This window comes from Hylobates moloch, unplaced genomic scaffold (genome assembly GCF_009828535.3).
Source record: "Hylobates moloch isolate HMO894 unplaced genomic scaffold, HMol_V3 SCAFFOLD_19, whole genome shotgun sequence".
NCBI lineage: Eukaryota > Metazoa > Chordata > Mammalia > Primates > Hylobatidae > Hylobates > Hylobates moloch.
Window position 1 is genome coordinate 31,186,814 of NW_026652294.1, and position 17,602 is coordinate 31,204,415.

Consider the following 17,602-nt stretch of genomic DNA (forward strand, 5'->3'; position numbering starts at 1 on the left):
TTTTTTTTTTTTTTTGAGACGGTCTCATTCTGTGTCACCTAGGTTGAGTGCAGAGGCACAATCACAGCTCATCACAGCCTTGACCTGCCAGGCTCCTGAGTAGCTGAGACTACAGGTGCCTGCCACTGTGCCTGTCTAATTTTTTATTTTTTATGCAGACAGGGCCTTGCTCTGTTGCCCAGGCTGATCTTGAACTCCTGGACTCAAGCGATCCTCCCACCTCAGCCTCCCAAAGTACTGGGATTACAGGCATGAGCCACTGTGCCTGGCCCAGGATTTCAATTTCATGATTTTTGGTTTAGAGATACTCCTATATTGGAAATCACGTTATATCCACATACAGCAAGCCTTCTTTTTTTTTTTTTTGAGATTCATGAAAGTCCGCCTCCTGGTTCATGCCTTCTCCTGCCTCAGCCTCCTGAGTACCTGGGATAAGGTGCCCGCCATACACCAGTAATTTTGGGTTTCACTGTGTCAGCCAGGATGGTGTCGATCTCCGATCTCCTGACCTCGTGATCCGCCCACCTCGGCCTCCCAAAGTGCTGGGATTATAGGCGTGAGCCACCGCGCCTGGCGCAACCCTCTTCTTTAAAATGGAAAAAAAAAAAAAAACTTTTTAAAATTTTTCTGTTTTAAAAAATATACACATAACACATAATTGTACGTATTTATAGGGTACATAGTGATGTTTTAATACCTATAGTAGGCCGGGCGCGGTGGCTCACGCTTGTAATCCCAGCACTTTGGGAGGCCGAGGCGGGCGGATCACGAGGTCAGGAGATCGAGACCACGGTGAAACCCCGTCTCTACTAAAAATACAAAAAATTAGCCGGGCGTGGTGGCGGGCGCCTGTAGTCCCAGCTACTCGGAGAGGCTGAGGCAGGAGAATGGCGCGAACCCGGGAGGCGGAGCTTGCAGTGAGCCGAGATCGCGCCACTGCACTCCAGCCTGGGCGACAGAGCGAGACTCCGTCTCAAAAAAAAAAAAACCTATAGTGTATTTCCCTTTTTTTAACACAGAATGTACAGTCTATCTTTTTTTCTCGAGACAGGGTGTCACTCTGTCATCTAGGCTGGAATGCAGTGGAATGATCATTGTCACAGCAGTCTCACCTTTCCCAGGCTCAGGTAGTCATCACACCTCAGCCTCCCAAGTAGCTGGGACTGTAGGCACACACCACCATGTCCAGCTAATTTTTTTTGTATTTTTAGTAGAGACAGGATGTTGCCACGTTGGCCAGGCTGGTGAAAATTCTTACATTAATACAATTCTTGTCTGTGGACATACGTTATTTCTTTTGAGTAAATAGGAGTAGAAGTGCTGGGTTATAATATAGATGTATATTTCACTTTTTTAAGAAGCTGCCAGTTTTCAGCCGGTTGTGGTTGCTCATGCCTGTAATCACAGCACTTTAAAGGAGGCCGAGGCGGGTGGATCACAAGGTCGGGAGTTCGAGACCAGCCTGACCAACATGGTGAAACCCCGTCTCTACTAAAAATACAAAGATTAGCCGGCCATGATGGCCGGCGCCATAATCCCAGCTACTTGGGAGGCTGAGGCAGGAGAATTGCTTGAACTCGGGAGGCAGAGGTTGCAGTGAGCCAAGATCGCACCACTGCACTCCAGCTTGGGTGACAGAGGGAGACTCTGTCTCAAAAAAAAAAAAACAAAAAAGCAAAAACAAAACTTCCAGTTTTCCAGACTGGTAACATTTTACACTCCTGCTAGTAATGGGTGAGAGTTCCTCTCTCGTTGCCTGTGACAGCGCTTAGCCTTTTTACTTTTAGCCATTCAGGCGGTAGTGGTATCTTACTGTGGTTTTAATTTGCGTTTGTCTGATGAATTATGATGATGAGCAACTTTTCAGGTGCCTACAGGCCATTTGTGTATTTTTTTGTGAAGTATTAATATCTATCCATGCTTTTACCCACTGTTTATTGGATTGTCCTTTTATTCACTTTTAGGAGTTTACAAAAATAAATTCTGGTTACAAGTCCTTTGTGGTGTGTGCATGTGTGTATGCATATACATACATAGTGAGGGGAGGAAGAGGAAGGGGGTGAATTTTTTTTGTAATACGAGTTGCCTATTTTCTCTTTCATCTCTTTCCCTCCCTCCCTCCGTCTTTCTTTCTTTTCTTTTTTTTTCTTTTTCTTTTCTTTTTTCTCTCTCTTTCCCTACCTCCCTTCCTTCCTTTCCTCTTTTCCTCCCGTTCTGTCTCTCTCTCTATCTTTCTTTCTTTTTTGATGAGGTCTCACTCTGTCACCCAGGCTGAAGTATAGTAAATGTGATCATAGCTCACTGCAGCCTCAAACTCCTAGGATCAAGCAGTCTTACCACCTCAGCCTCCGTGGCTAATTTTTTTTTTTTTTTTTGAGATGGAGTCTTGCACTGTCACCCAGGTTGGAGTGCAGTGGCACGATCTCCACTGCAACCTCCACCTCCTGGGTTCAAGTGATTCTCCTGCCTCGGCCTCCCGAGTAGCTGGGATTACAGGCACCTGCCACTAAGCCCAGCTAATTTTTTTGTATTTTTAGTAGAGACAGGGTTTCACTATGTTGGCCAGGGTGGTCTTTAGCGGGGATTACAGGTGTGAGCCACCGCACCCGGCACCTGGCCCCTGGCTAATTTTTAAAATTTTTTAAATTGTAATTTTTTGAGACAGGGTCTCGCTTTGTTGCCTAGGCTGGAGTGCAGTGGCGTGATCATGGCTCGCTGCAGCTTTGACCTCCGGAAGTAACCCTCCCACCTCAGCCTCCCAAGTAGCTAGGACCATAGGCACAAGCCACCACACCTGGATAATTAAAAAAAAATTCTTGGTGGAGACGGGGGCATCTCTGTGTAGAGATGGGGGTGTCTCTGTGTAGAGATGGGGGCGTTTGGGCGTCTCTGTGTAGAGATGGGGGCGTCTCTGTGTAGAGATGGGGGTGTCTCTGTGTAGAGATGGAGTGTCTCTGTGTAGAGATGGAGTGTCTCTGTGTAGAGATGGGGGCATCTCTGTGTAGAGATGGAGTGTCTCTGTGTAGAGATGGAGTGTCTCTGTGTAGAGATGGGGGGGTCTCTGTGTAGAGATGGAGTGTCTCTGTGTTGCCAGGCTGGTGTTTTACCCCTGACCTCAAGTGATCCTCCACCTTTAGCCTCCTGAGTCGCTCAGATTACAGGTGTGAACCACTGTACCCAGCTCCTGTTTATTTTATTTTTTCTTATTTCTTAATGGTATCTTTTGATGAACAGAACATTTTAATTTGGATAAAATACAAATGTACCAATTTTTTCTGTTATGATTATTTTGTGTCTTAAGAAAATTTGCCTGCACCAGGTTGTGTAGATGCTGCCTTGTGTTTTTTGTAGAAGCTTTACAGCGGTAGCTTTTGTGTTTAGGTCTGTCATCCATCTTTTTCTTTTTAACAGCTTTATTGAGATAAAATTAATATGATGAACTGTACATGCTTAAAGTATAACATTTGATAAGTTTTGACATACGTATACATTTGTGAAATCGTCACTATAGTCAGGATAGTAAACGTATTCATTGTCCCCAGAATTTCCTCATGTGCCATTAGGATTCTTTCCTTCCACTCTTTCCTTTCCCTCCTTCTCTAAGCAGGTTTGTTTTCACCAGGTGAGTGCAGTGGGGTCTCGGTCATGCAGGTCTGCCCGGGTTCAGCCTTCTCCTGCCTCAGCCTCCGGCCCGCCACCTCGCCTGGCTAATTTTTTTTTTTGTATTTTTAGTGGAGACGGGGTTTCACTGCTGATCTCTTTTCTGTATGATCCATCTCGCTTTAATTTTTGTGTGTGATGTGAGGTGGAGTCGGGATACATTTTTCTTCGTATGTATATGCAATTATTCTACCATCATTTGTTGAAAGGACTCTGTTCTCCATTTAATTCCGTTGGAACCTTTGTTATAAATCAATTAAACGTGTCTACAGGCTTATTTCTGTTTTTTTCTGTTCCATTGGTTTATTTTCTATCCTGTGCTAACACCATAGTGTCTTGATTATTGTAACTTAATGATATATCTTGAAACCAAGTAGTGTAAAAGAACCCCCACTCTTTTGAGCCAGAGTCTTGCCCTATTGCCAGGCTGGAGTTCAGTGGCACGATCTCCACTCACTGCAACCTCCACCTCCTGGGTTTGAGCAATTTTCCTGCCTCAGCCTCCCGAGCAGCTGGGATTATAGGCGCCAGCCACCACGCCCAGCTAATGTTTGTATTGTTAGTAGAGACACGGTTTCATCCTGTTGGCCAGGCTGGTCTTTTTTTTTTTTTTTTTTTGAGACTGAGTCTTGCTCTGTCGCCTAGGCTGGAGTGCAGTGGCGCGATCTCGGCTCACTGAAAGCTCTGCCTTCCGGGTTCGTGCCATTTTCCTGCCTCAGCCTCCCGAGCAGCTGGGACTACAGGTGCCCACCACCACACCTGGCTAATTTTTTGTATTTTAAGTAGAGATGGGGTTTCGCCGTGTTAGCCAGGATGGTCTCGATCTCCTGACCTCATGATCCGCCCGCCTTGGCCTCCCAAAGTGCTGGGATTACAGGCATGAGCCACCGTGCCTGGCCTGTGGAGTGTTTTTTTATGATGAAAGAGTGTTAGATTTTGTTAAATGCTTTTTCTATGTATATTGAGATGATCACTTGTGTTTTGTCGTTTATCCACATGTGATATGTTAAATTAATTGATTTTCGGGTGTTAAAGCAAGCGTGCATTCTTGGGATTAAATCCCCCATGGTATGGTGTATAATCCATTTTATATATGGTTGGATTTGATTTGCTAGTGTTTTGTTGAGGCTTTTTACATCACCTTCTTAAGAAATATTTGCGTGTGACTTTCTTTTCTTTTGATGTCTTTGGTTTTGGTATCAAGGTAATACTGGGACCCATAGAATGAGTTGGGAAATTCTTCATTTCTTTTACAGATCACATTTCTATCCGGGATCATTTTCCTTCAGCCTGAAGCACTTCCTTCAGGATTTCTTGTAATGTGGGTATGATGAGGACAAATTCCCTCAGCTTTTGTTTGTCTTCAAATGTCTTTATTTATATTTCTGTTTTCAAAGGATATTTTTGCTTGATACAGAATTCTAGGTTAACAGCTTTTTCCCTTTCAGCACTTTTTTTTTGAGATGGAATCTTGCTCTGTCATGGAGGCTGGAGAGCAATGGCACAGTCTCGGCTCACCGCAGCCTCCATCTCCTGGGTTCAAGCGATTCTCCTGCCTCAGCCTCCCAAGTAGCTGAGACTACAGGTGCCTGCCACCATGGCTGGCTGATTTTTGTATTTTTAGTGGAGCTGGGGCTTCACTGTGTTGGCCAGGATGGTCTTGATCTCTTGACCTCATGATCTGCCTGCCTTGGCCTCCCAAAATGCTGGGATTATAGGCGTGAGCCACCGTGCTCAGCCTTTTTTTTTTTTTTTTTTTTAAGAGAGACAGGGTCTCCTCTGCTGCCCACGTTGAAGTGCCAGTGGTATGACCACCATGGCTCACTGCAGTCTTGAACTCTCAGGCGTAGGAGACCCTCCTGCCTCAGTTTCCTGAGTAGCTAGGACCCCAGGTACATGCCACCACACCTGGCTAATTTAAAAAAAGGTTTTTAGAGGTGGGGTCTCTCTGTGCTGCTCAGGCTGGTCTTGAACTCCTGGCCTCAAGCAATCCTCCTGCCTGGGCCTCCCAAAGCATGGGGATTATAGGTGTGAGCCACCATGCCTGGCCCAGGAGATCTGTATTTTTATCCCTGTTTACCGAGGAGCCGCAGAGAAGCTGGCAGTTAGCTCCATTGTCAGAGCTCACAGATAGGACACCTATTGGGTGTGAGCCAGGGAGCTGACCTGTGCTTCTGCCCACTGTTGCTGCTCACAACAGTCTCTCAGTTTTGGCACTGTGTAGAGTCTATCAGTATCTGTTTTCTCTGCTAGACGTCGGGTTCCTTGGGGCATTATAGGTTTGTCCCACTATTAGCTACATTTGTTGCTGAATGAACTGACTGATGCCCAGTGTCCTCTCTCTGGGCTACTGTGGACAGTCACACCTTTAGGAGCTCTTCAGGAATTTGACTGTCACTCATCTCCTGTTGACTGCTCCACTTTGAAGACTTGACTTCTCTCCTCATGATCCCACCGTCTCTAAGCCCGTGGAACTCTGCTGTGACCCTTTCTCAGCTCTGCTGTGATGCCCTTCCTGGACTAGTTCGGTCCTGGGTAGTGCCTTCCTGTCATCACCCTCAATCTTGGTCATTCCTTTTGGGTTTCCTTTGCTAACTCCTTTTTTTCTTCATTGACTCAGTCAGAATCTGGTTATCACATGGACACTGAGAACATGGGCTTTGCTCTCAGCCAAACCTGGGTTCAAGTTCTAGAATGGATACTTACTAGCCCATGATGTTGTGCTAGTCATGTAATTATTGAGACCTCTGCTTTTTACTTGTGAACTGGGGGTTGGTAGGAAACTACATGCTGCTTTAGGCTTTGAGCTTTGAGTGTATGGAGGAAGCCAGCTACTGCCACTGTCCTGTGGCTGCTGGAACCCTAAAGGCCGTTTCTTGGCTCTTACTTCTGTGCGTCTTGTTTGGACTTGAGCTTTGTTCACTGCCCCAGTTTCCTCCCTGCTGCTTTTTGGTGCTGTTTTCTGCTTGTTTGACAATGCTTTTTGTCTAGCTTGCCTTCAGCTATTTTTCCTTCAAGAGTCTCAGCCCGGCCGGGCATGGTGGCTCAAGCCTGTAATCCCAGCACTTTGGGAGGCCGAAGCGGGCGGATCACGAGGTCAGGAGATCGAGACCATCCTGGCTAACACGGTGAAACCCCATCTCTACTAAAAATACAAAAAATTAGCCAGGCGTGGTGGCGGGCGCCTGTAGTCCCAGCCACTCGGGAGGCTGAGGCAGGAGAATGGCATGAACCTGGGAGGTGGAGCTTGCAGTGAGCCGAGATCGTGCCACTGCATTCCAGCCTGGTCGACAGAGCGAGACTCCGTCTCAAAAAAAAAAAAAAAAGTCTCAGCCCAGAGTATGCCCTGTCCGTCTGCCTTTGACCCTGGGACTCTTTGTTCTGGTTCTTGTTTTCCCAGGATTATATTATTGACAACAAATACAGCATAGGTGCGCTGTCTGTTGTGGTGCGCCTAGGTGCAGACTAGGGCCTTGCTGTGGTGTGCCTTTGGTTTCCTGCAGTTGATTGTTTTTCTCTCTAGGCCCCTTGGAGGCATCTGGTATTAGCCACTGTCCTAGGGCAGTGGTGGCAGTCATGACTGTTTGTTCTCTGTCTTGGAGTCACACTTTTACCTGCAGTGCACATGCAGCAGGCGCTTGCGCAAGGTTCCAGAGCTGCTCAGTGATGGAAACTGGATTTTATGCCTGGACCTTTGTGGTCAGGGACTGCCCTGATGTGGCCAGGCCTGCCTGGCTCAAGAGGTTCTCTGGCTGCCTGGAGGGTCTGCGTTGGGCTCCAGGAAGGGGAGGAGTGGGGGCCAGGGCCCTTAGCACTGGTGATGAGGAAGGTGCATCCTCACAATGCTGGCCATCTCTGTCCTTAACTGGGAGAGCTGCCATGGTTGCTAGTGGTGAGCAGATGGAGGTTTTCAGTTTTCACTTGAGCCTTCATCCTATGTAACAGCCAGGAGGATACTCTTCTGAAAGCCAGGAGACACCGAGAGCCTGGCGTGGGCCTGACAGCTGTCTGTTGGGGCTGTGTGTTAAAGTCACCTTTCTGAGACTTTGGTGGGAGACCAGCTGGGCCTCCACTGCTGGGAGGAGAATTGCTACCTTGGGAGCTTGAAGACCCTTGGAATGTGCAGTGACATAAGCAGGCTGTTCTCAGCCCGTCGCTGAGTCCTTACTGTATTCCCATTGCAGAGTACGTGCTCTACGTGGAGGCTTCTTCCCATGCTCAGTTGGTGGAAGGGCTCAAAGGCAGGCAGGGTGCTAAGGACTGAATTGTGTCGTGTCCACTGAAATAGTAAAGGCAGACCCAGAGCACGCCAAACGCAGTCAAGAGATCTTTATTAGCAGAGTCGAGTCAGGTCGCGCAGAGAGAGAGAGTGCTGTTGGGATGGGATATTTATATCCCTTAGGGCTACGTGAGTATCGATGATTGGGTCTGGGGGGCGGGCCTGGGGATGAGCGGGGGCGGGAGGGGGAGCAGAAGGTGTTATTTTCTTATTGGATCTTTCTTGGCGGGTTTAACATTGCGTCAGGTGTGGAGAGGGAGGAAGAACCCGGAACTGTCGCCATCTTGTGGTACCTTACGTGTCTGCGCCACCCAACATCCACCCCAGATTCCTATGTTGAAATCCTAAATTCCATTTAGTGGTATTTGGAGGGAGGCCTTTAGGAGATAATTAGGTTCCATGAGGTCACCAGGTGGGGCTCTCAAGATGAGACTGACACCCTCATATGAAGATACACCAGAGAGCTTGCTCTCACCCTCCCTGCTGTGAGGACACAGTGAGAAGGCAGTGGTCTAAGGGCAGGGGAGACAGGCTTTCTCAGCAACCTAATCGGCCAGCACCTTGACCTTGGACTTCCAGGCCCCAGAACTGTGAGAAATAATTGTCTGCTGTTTAAGGTGTTGTGTTCTGGCCGCCTAAGCATACGAAGACACCAGGTCAGTGGAGGGTAAGAAGGTGGCTGGCTCTCTGGCACAGCAGTCATTGAAGACTGGCTCCTTAGCCACTGGTGGCCTGAGGATGTATTTGGCTTGTCCTGCATAGTATTGGCCTGCATAGTGTTAAAAAGTTAATTATAGGCCGGGCGCGGTGGGTCACGCCTGTAATCCTAGCACTCTGGGAGGCCAAGGCAGGTGGATCACGAGGTCAGGAGATCGAGACCATCCTGGCTAACATGGTGAAACCCCATCTCTACTAAAAATACAAAAAAATTTGGCCGGGCATGGTGGCGGGCGCCTGTATGTAGTCCCAGCTACTCAGGAGGCTGAGGCAGGAGAATGGCGTGAACCCGGGAGGTGGAGCTTGCAGTGAGTCGAGATCGCGCCACTGCACTCCAGCCTGGGCGACAAAGCGAGACTCTGTCTCAAAAAACAAAACAAAACAAAAAAAGTTAATTATAAACGTGAAGATTTGGGGATTTAAAAAAAGATGTGGATTTTTGTCATTTCTTGTAGAAGCAGATGTGTGCTGCTGCCCTGTGTCCTTGCACGGCTGTGACTGCTGGGGTGGGCCTGTCTCTGCTCCCTTCACTGGGCACATGCCCTCTTGTGCTGCAGCCTTCACTCTGCTGCTGTCTTCAGCCAGCTTCCTTCCTTACCCTTAGCATCTTGCCTTTTTCTGCAGGCCTTTAAGTTGCAATCTGTGCTTTAGGATGTTGCATGAGAATCAGCAGTCGGGTGACTGGGAACTTCTCCATTGCCACAGTTAAGAAAGGCTTTACTTCAGAGTTATAATGCTCTAGTATGTTCATCTCTGAGTAGAGCAAGCTTCCTTTTTTTCCCTTTCATATTCCTGGTGTCTGGAGTTAGCCTAGGCCTGAGTGCTTCCAATGCTCATGCAAAGCTTTTTCCGGAGGAAGATTCTCCACCTTTTCACTGTGTTTCTTGGCTCTTCTTGAGGGCATATGGTAGAGTCTGGAGCTGGCAGCCTAGAGAATGGAGAAGCCAGCTCCGCTGTCCGCAGCTGCCGCTCATGAGCCTTTCGATCTCTCTCCTGCTTCTGCTCTTACGGACGGACTGGAGTCCTACTAGAGTTGGGCTCATCTGACCATTCAGCGTGCTCCCCGGGGACTTGTTTCAGGATCCAGTCTCTGCTGTTTCCTCATCAATTTGGTTCCATTTACTTATTTTACTAGAAAATTTTAAAGTAAAGGGTGAAGAATAACCAAGACAAGCGTGAAAAAGAGTAAGAAGGGAGTTGCCGTAACAGATTTTCAAACTTTTTTTTTTTTTTTTGAGACGGAGTTTTTGCTCTTGTCGCCGAGGCTGGAGTGCAGTGGCGCAATCTCGGCCCACTACAACCTTTGCCTCCCAGGTTCAGGCGATTCTCCTGCCTCAGCCTCCCGAGTAGCTGGGATTACAGGCATGCACCACCACGTCTGGCTAGTTTTTTTGTATTTTTAGTAGAGACAGGGTTGCACCATGTTAACCAGGCTGGTCTCAAACTCCTGATCTCAGGTGATCTGCCCACCTCGGCCTCCCAAAGTGCTGGGATTACAGGTGCGAGTCACCGCGCCTGGCCCAGGTTTTCAAACTTATTGTGAGGCCAGTGGAATGGATAGCCTGGAAAAGGACCCTGTATAAATGGGAACTTCGTATATGAGAGAAGTGTCATGCTTGAAATATATATTTAAAGCAATGTACCGTGTTTAGGCATATAAGTCGTAAAATAATGAAATTATGGATACTGCGAGTTAGTGATTGTCTCTGATTGCTCGAGTTCCTGGGTTCCTCAGTGTCCCGGAAACGTTTGTTTAAGAAGGAGGCACATACAAACAAATGTTAGTGTTTGTTGAGTCTCATCACATGGATATTATGCCCTTCTCTAGACTTCAATATATTTAAAAATTTTCATAATTAAATAAAAATATTTAAAACTGAGTTATTATAATTCTCTAAAAGATATGAACAGTCTTGTGAGAGCACTGAGGAGGGACTCAGAAAGTTGACAAAGGTAGGAAGATCAGGCAAGAGTTTGTCAAATAGAGAAAGTGGGAAGAAGGCGTTCCAGTCAGAGGGACCGTGTGTGCAAAGGTGTTAGCTGGGAGAGACACTCAGCATATTTAGAAAGTGAGTTTTGGTACGGTTACAGAATCGGGTGGGGATGAGGAAAGAGTGCCAAAGGTATATTGTGTGCAGGTCCCACTTAATGTGTCATCGTGTAGAGGCTTACAGCAGAAGTACAGTGTATTCTTTATTCCCTGTTTGTCTTTTTCTACCTTATTTTGGATTAAGAATGTTTTTATGTGTGATGGTATTAGAAGGTGGGCATAAAAAGAAAAAAAATCTTTTATGATTCTCTTTGGGTCTTTGTATATCTTCCATGTCTCTACTTAATCTTTCCTTTAGGTTCTTGGACATATGAGATACTTTTTTCTCTTTTTTTTTTTTTTTTTGAGACGGAGTTTTGCTCTTGTTGCCCAGGCTGGATTGTAATGGCGCAATCTCAGCTCACCGCAACCTCCGCCTCCTGGGTTCAAGCGATTCTCCTGCCTCAGCCTCCCGAGTAGCTGGGATTACAGGCATGCGCCACCACACCTGGCTAATTTTATATTTTTAGTAGAGACGGGGTTTCTCTATGTTGGCCAGGCTGGTCTTGAACTCCCAACCTCAGGCGATCCACCCGCCTCAGCCTCCCAAAGTGCTGGGATTACAGGTATGAGCCGCCGTGCCCGGCATGAGATACATTTATAAGAACTATTTAGGCCGGGCACAGTGGCTCACGCCTGTAATCCCAGCACTTTCGGAGGCCGAGGCGGGTGGATCATGAGGTCAGGAGATCGAGACCATCCTGGCTAACACAGTGAAACCCCGTCTCTAGTAAAAAATACAAATATTAGCCCTGCATGGTGGCGGGCACCTGTAGGAAGCTGAGGCAGGAGAATGGCGTGAACCCGGGAGGTGGAGCTTGCAGTGAGCTGAGATCACACTGCACTCCAGCCTGGGTGACAGAGCAAGACTCTGTCTCAAAAAAAAAAAAAAAGAACTATTTAAATGTCCTTATCAATTCTTTATTATGTTTTTTTTAGAGACAGTGTTCCGCTTGCTGTGTCACTCAGGCTGGGTTGCCGCGGTGCAGTCCTGGCTCACTGCAGCCTCAAACTCCAGACCTCAAGTGCTTCTCCCACCTTACTCCTGGGTATCTGGGATTATAGACATGAGCCCCTGGACCAGCATTGTCTGTTAACTCATCTGTGTCATTTCTGGGTTGGTTTTGTGTTGTTTTTCCCCTCATTATGGTTTATGATTTTTCTTTTCCTGCTCCCTTGCATACCTAGAACTTTTTGATCAGATGCCCAGACATTGTGAATTTTATCTTGTTGGATACTGAGCATTTTTGTGTTCCTATAAATATTCTTGACCTTTGTTCTGGGATGAGGTTCAATTACTTGGAAACAGTTAGTTTGATTCTGATAGGTCTTGCATTTCAGCTTTGTTAGGTGGAACCCGAGTAATTTTTAGTCTAGGGCTAGTTTTGCTCCGCCACTGAGGTTCACAGGGAGGCAGAGAAACTGAAGGAGGCGGAAACCGACCTTTGCATTTAAAAATCTGAGCATTATGTCCAAAGCCTTGTGAATTACAAGGTTTTCCACTGCGACTGGCAGGAAGAGGAAGTATCCTTGGCTCTGTGTGAGCTTTGAGGATTGTCCCCTCTCATCTTTTTTTTTTTTTTTTGAAATGGAGTCTCGCTCTGTCGCCTAGGCTGGAGTGCAGTGGTGCAATCTCAGCTCACTGTAACCTCCGGGTTCAAGCAATTCTCCTTCCTCAGCCTCCCGAGTAGCTGGGATTACAGGTGCCCGCCACCATGCCAAGCTAATTTTTGTATTTTTAGTAGAGATGGGGTTTCACCATGTTGGCCAGGCTGGTTTCGAACTCCTGACCTCAGGTGATCCACCCACCTCGGCCTCCCAAAGTTCTGGGATTACAGGTGTGAGCCACCGCACCCGGCCCCTCTCATCTTTTTGAGTGATGCTTTCCCTGGCTTGAATGCCTTCCTTACACACATGTACTGATCAGTGCTTGGCTGGAGACCGGAGCGGGAGGTGTCCTCTGCGGATCTTCAGCATTTGCTGTGAGCTCTGCCCTCTCTGGAGTTCTGCCTGTGAACTCGAGCTACCTTGGACTGCCTGGACTCCTAGTTTTGATTTTTCAAGTCAGGAGACTGCCAGCCAGCCTCCACCTGGTTCTTCTTCCTTGGGCTGTGGCCTGGCTTTTCAGGCAGAAGCTGGACAATTACAGGGCTCCCTCCTGTCATTTGTTTCCCTTTTTTCAGGGACCCTTCACTGCCTGGTGTCCAGTGTCTAGTGTCTTGAAAACCATTGCTTCCCTATGTTTTCTTTTTGCTTTTCTTTTTTTTTTTTTTTTAGTTGTTGCAGATGGGAAGGTAAATCTGGTCTGTTGTTCCGTCTTGGCCAGAAACAAAAGTATAAAAAAACAGAAGTTTTTTAATGAAAGCTTAAGTTTGTGTAGAAATACTCATGGGCACCTAGAAGAATGCTGACCCACTTTCTGGTTGGGATGTGGGGCGCCTGGACAGGGGAGCGGAGGATGCCTGGACAGGGGAGCAGAGGATGTCTGGACAGAGGAGCGGAGGTTGGCTGGACAGGGGAGAGGAGGACGCCTGGACAGGGGAGCGGAGGATGCCTGGACAGGGGAGCGGAGGATGCCTGGACAGGGGAGAGGAGGATGGCTGGACAGGGGAGAGGAGGACGCCTGGACAGGGGAGAGGAGGACGGCTGGACAGGGGAGAGGAGGATGGCTGGACAGGGGAGAGGAGGACGCCTGGACAGGGGAGAGGAGGACGCCTGGACAGGGGAGAGGAGGACGGCTGGACAGGGGAGAGGAGGACGCCTGGACAGGGGAGAGGAGGATGGCTGGACAGGGGAGAGGAGGATGCCTGGACAGGGGAGCGGAGGATGCCTGGACAGGGGAGAGGAGGACGGCTGGACAGGGGAGAGGAGGACGCCTGGACAGGGGAGAGGAGGACGCCTGGACAGGGGAGAGGAGGATGGCTGGACAGGGGAGAGGAGGACGCCTGGATAGGAGGGCAGAGGTGGCTTTCTCCTGGGTAGGCATCAAAGCATTTGGTGTATTTAGCGAAGATGATGGGGATAGGGCTTGGAAGAAGTTTCCCTGGAAAAATCAAGGGCTATAGAATGAGATGCTGAGGGAATGATAAGAAAGCAATTGAAGTCTGCCCTCCTGAGACAGAATCTTGGCTGGAGGGCACAGGCAAAAGAATGCTTATATCCTGCAATAGGAGAGTGTAGGAGGCTGTGATGTTGCCGGGGGAGCAGTGGGCAGAGGATGAGGGGTGGATGCTTAGGATGTACCTGTTAAGGAGTGGGCCTGGAGCTGCCCGTCTCTCCTACACTGTCGCAGTTGCCATTCAAGGCACACAGCTAAGTAGAAAATGGAAAAAGGAGGGAAGGACTTTTGCTTCCAGCATTATTAGATGCTCTTACCAGGCTCTCCCATTACAGTCCAATTAGATGCTGGATAAATTACAATAAATATAATTACTTTATTTTTTGTTTTGTTTTGTTTTTTGAGACAATGTAGGGTCCAGCCCTACAGGGCCTGTGGGTTTTGCTCTTTGTGTGTGGAGATGAGAGATGGTAGAAATAAAGACACAAAACAGAGATAGAAGAAAAGACAGCTGGGCCCTGGGGACCACTACTACCAAGACACGGAGACCAGTAGTGGCCCCGAATGCCTGGCTGCGCTGTTATTTATTGAATACAAGGCAAGGGGGCAGGAGTGTGAGTCGTCTCCAATGATAGGTAAGGTCACGCGAGTCACGTGTCCACCGGACAGGGGGCCGGCCCTTCCCTGTTTGGTAGCCAAGGCGGAGAGAGAGAGAACAGGTTACGTCATTATTTCTTCTATGCATTTCAAAGACTTTAGTACTTTCACTAATTCTGCTACTGCTATCTAGAAGGCGGAGCCAGGTGTTCAGGGCGGAACATGAAAGTGGACCAGGAGCGTGACCGCTGAAGCACAGCATCACAGGGAGACGTTTAGGCCTCCGCATGGCTGCGGGTGGGCCTGACTGATGTCAGACCTTCCACAAGAAGTGGTGGAGCAGAGTCTTCTGTAACTCCCCCCAGGAAAGGGAGACTCCCTTTCCTAGTCTGCTAAGTAACGGGTGCCTTCCCAGGCACTGGCGCTACCACTAGACCAGGGAGCCCTCTAGTGGCCCTGTCTGGGTGTGACAGAAGGCTCACACTTGTCTTCTGGTCACTTCTCACCGTGTCCCTTCAGCTCCTATCTCTATGGCCTGGTTTTTCCTAGGTTATAATTGTAGAACAAAGATTATTCTAATATTGGAATAGAGAGTAATGCTACAAACTAATGATTAGTAATATTCACATATAATCATATCTATATTTCTAGTATAACTATTCTTACTCTATATATTTTATATATTATACTGGAACAGCTCGTGCCCTCAGTCTCTTGCCTTGGCACCTGGGTGGCTTGCCGCCCACAATACAAGGTCTCACTTTGTCACCCAGGCTGGAGTGCAGTGGTGTGATCATACCTCACCACAACCATGCACACCTAGGGCGAAGGGATCCTCCCACTTTAGTCCTGAGTAGCTGGGACTGCAGGCGTACACCACCACACCTGGCTAATGCTGGTGCTGTTTAGGGACACACACCCATTCTTCCTCGAGCTCATACTGAGTAGAATTTGTTAAGAAGATGCATGCTACAAAATGATTGACTTAAGATTAGAATAAACAGGCCCAAGATCAACATTCTAAAAACATTTCTTGGCCGGGTGCGGTGGCTCATGCCTGTAATCCCAGCACTTTGGGAGGCCGAGGTGGGCGGATCAACTGAGGTTGGGAGTTCGCGACCAGCCTGACCAACATGGAGAAACCCTGTCTCTACTAAAAACACAAAATTAGCCGGGTATGGTGGTGCGTGCCTGTGATCCCAGCTACTCGGGAGGCTGAGGCAGGAGAATCGCTTGAACCCAGGAGGCAGAGGTTGTGGTGAGCCGAGATCACGCCATTGTACTCCAGCCTGGGCAACAAGAGTGAAACTCTTATCTCAAAAACAAACAAACAAACAAAAAAAAAACCACATTTCTTTATTTTGAAAACTGTGTATAAAGTTTTAGAAAAGTGGGCCGAAAAGCCTATTTTGAGGTATTTAGCTTAATAATTTTAATCATGAAATGTTAGGTATAAAAAGTATTACCTGTTTTAGAAGGTGGTAACACTGACTTATCCCTGGGGTACTGGCACCACTTTGAGTATCTTTTTTGTTTGTTTTTTATTTTTTTAGAGATGGAGTCTCACTCTGTTACCCAAGCTGCAGTACAGTAATGTGATCGTGGCTCACTGCAGCCTTTTATTTTATTTTTTTGAGACAGAGTCTCACTCTGTTGCCCAGGCTGGAGTGGCTCACTGCAGCCTCTGCCTCCAGGGTTCAAGCAATTCTCTTGCCTCAGCCTCCTGAGTATCTGGGATTACAGGCTTACGCCCGGCTAAGTTTTTGTGTTTTTAGTAGAGGCAGGGTTTCACCATGTTGGCCAGGCTGGTCTCGAACTCCTGGCCTCAAGTGATCACCCACCTCGGCCTCCCAAAGTGCTGGGATTACAGGTGTGAGCCACCACGCCTGACCTTTCACTGAAGCCTTGAACTCCTGTGCTCAAGCAGTCCTCCCACTCAGCCTCCCAAGTAGCTGGGACCGCAGGTGCGTGCCACTACACCCAGCTAACTAAAATTTTTTTTTTTTTTAGTAGAGGCAAGGTCTCGTTGTGTTGCCCAGGCTGGTCTTAAACTCCAGCACTTAAGTCATCCTCCTGCCTTGGCTTCCCAAAATGCTGGGATTACAGATGTGAGCCTTTTGTTTGATTTGTATATAAAATGTAAAAATATGCAAAAGTAGAGAAAACATAATTAACATCTATGTACTCATCACCCAGCTTCAACAGTGATCGACACTTTTTATTTTGAAAGATCTGATTTTATTTTCTGAATCAAAAGTAAGTGTATTCGGCCGGGCGCGGTGGCTCATGCTTGTAATCCCAGCACTTTGGGAGGCCGAGGCGGGCGGATCACGAGGTCAGGAGATCGAGACCACGGTGAAACTCCGTCTCTACTAAAAACACAAAAAATTAGCCGGGCGTGGTGGCGGGCGCCTGTAGTCCCAGCTACTCGGAGAGGCTGAGGCAGGAGAATGGCGTGAACCCGGGAGGCGGAGCTTGCAGTGAGCCAAGATTGCGCCGCTGTACTCCAGCCTGGGCGACAGAGCTAGATTCCGTTTCAAAAAATAAAAAAATAAAAATAAAAAATAAAAGTAAGTGTATTCATGTTAAATTTAGAATGTTTTAGCTTTCCATTGATCTGTCAAGATGCTTTCTGGATAGTAACAGTGCACAGAACTATGCGCCACATCTTGTTTGTTTTTGAGACGGAGTCTTGCACTGTTGCCAGGGCTGGAGTGCAATGGTGTGATCTCAGCTCACTGCAACGTCTGCCTCCCAGGTTCAAGCAATTCTCCTGCCTCAGCCTCCTGAGGAGATGGGATTACAGGCGCCTGCCACCACGCCCAGCTAATTTGTATTTTTAGTAGAGATGGGGTTTCACTATGTTGGCCAGGCTGGTCTCGAATGCCTGACCTCGTGATCCGCCTGCCTTGGCCTCCCAAAGTGCTGGGATTACAGGCATGAGCCACCACGCCTGGCCATGCTATGTTTTAAAGAAAAAAGTTTAAATGTAGGACCTATTTCTTTTTTTCTTTTTTTTTTCGAGACGGAGTCTCACTCTGTTGCCCAGGCTGGAGTGCAGTGGCGCGATCTTGGCTCACTGCAACCTCCGCCTCCCAGGTTCAAGTGATTCTCCTGCCTCAGCCTCCCGAGTAGCTGGGATTACAGGCACCTGCCATTGCACCTAGCTAGTTTTTGTATTTTTAGTAGAGACAGGGTTTCA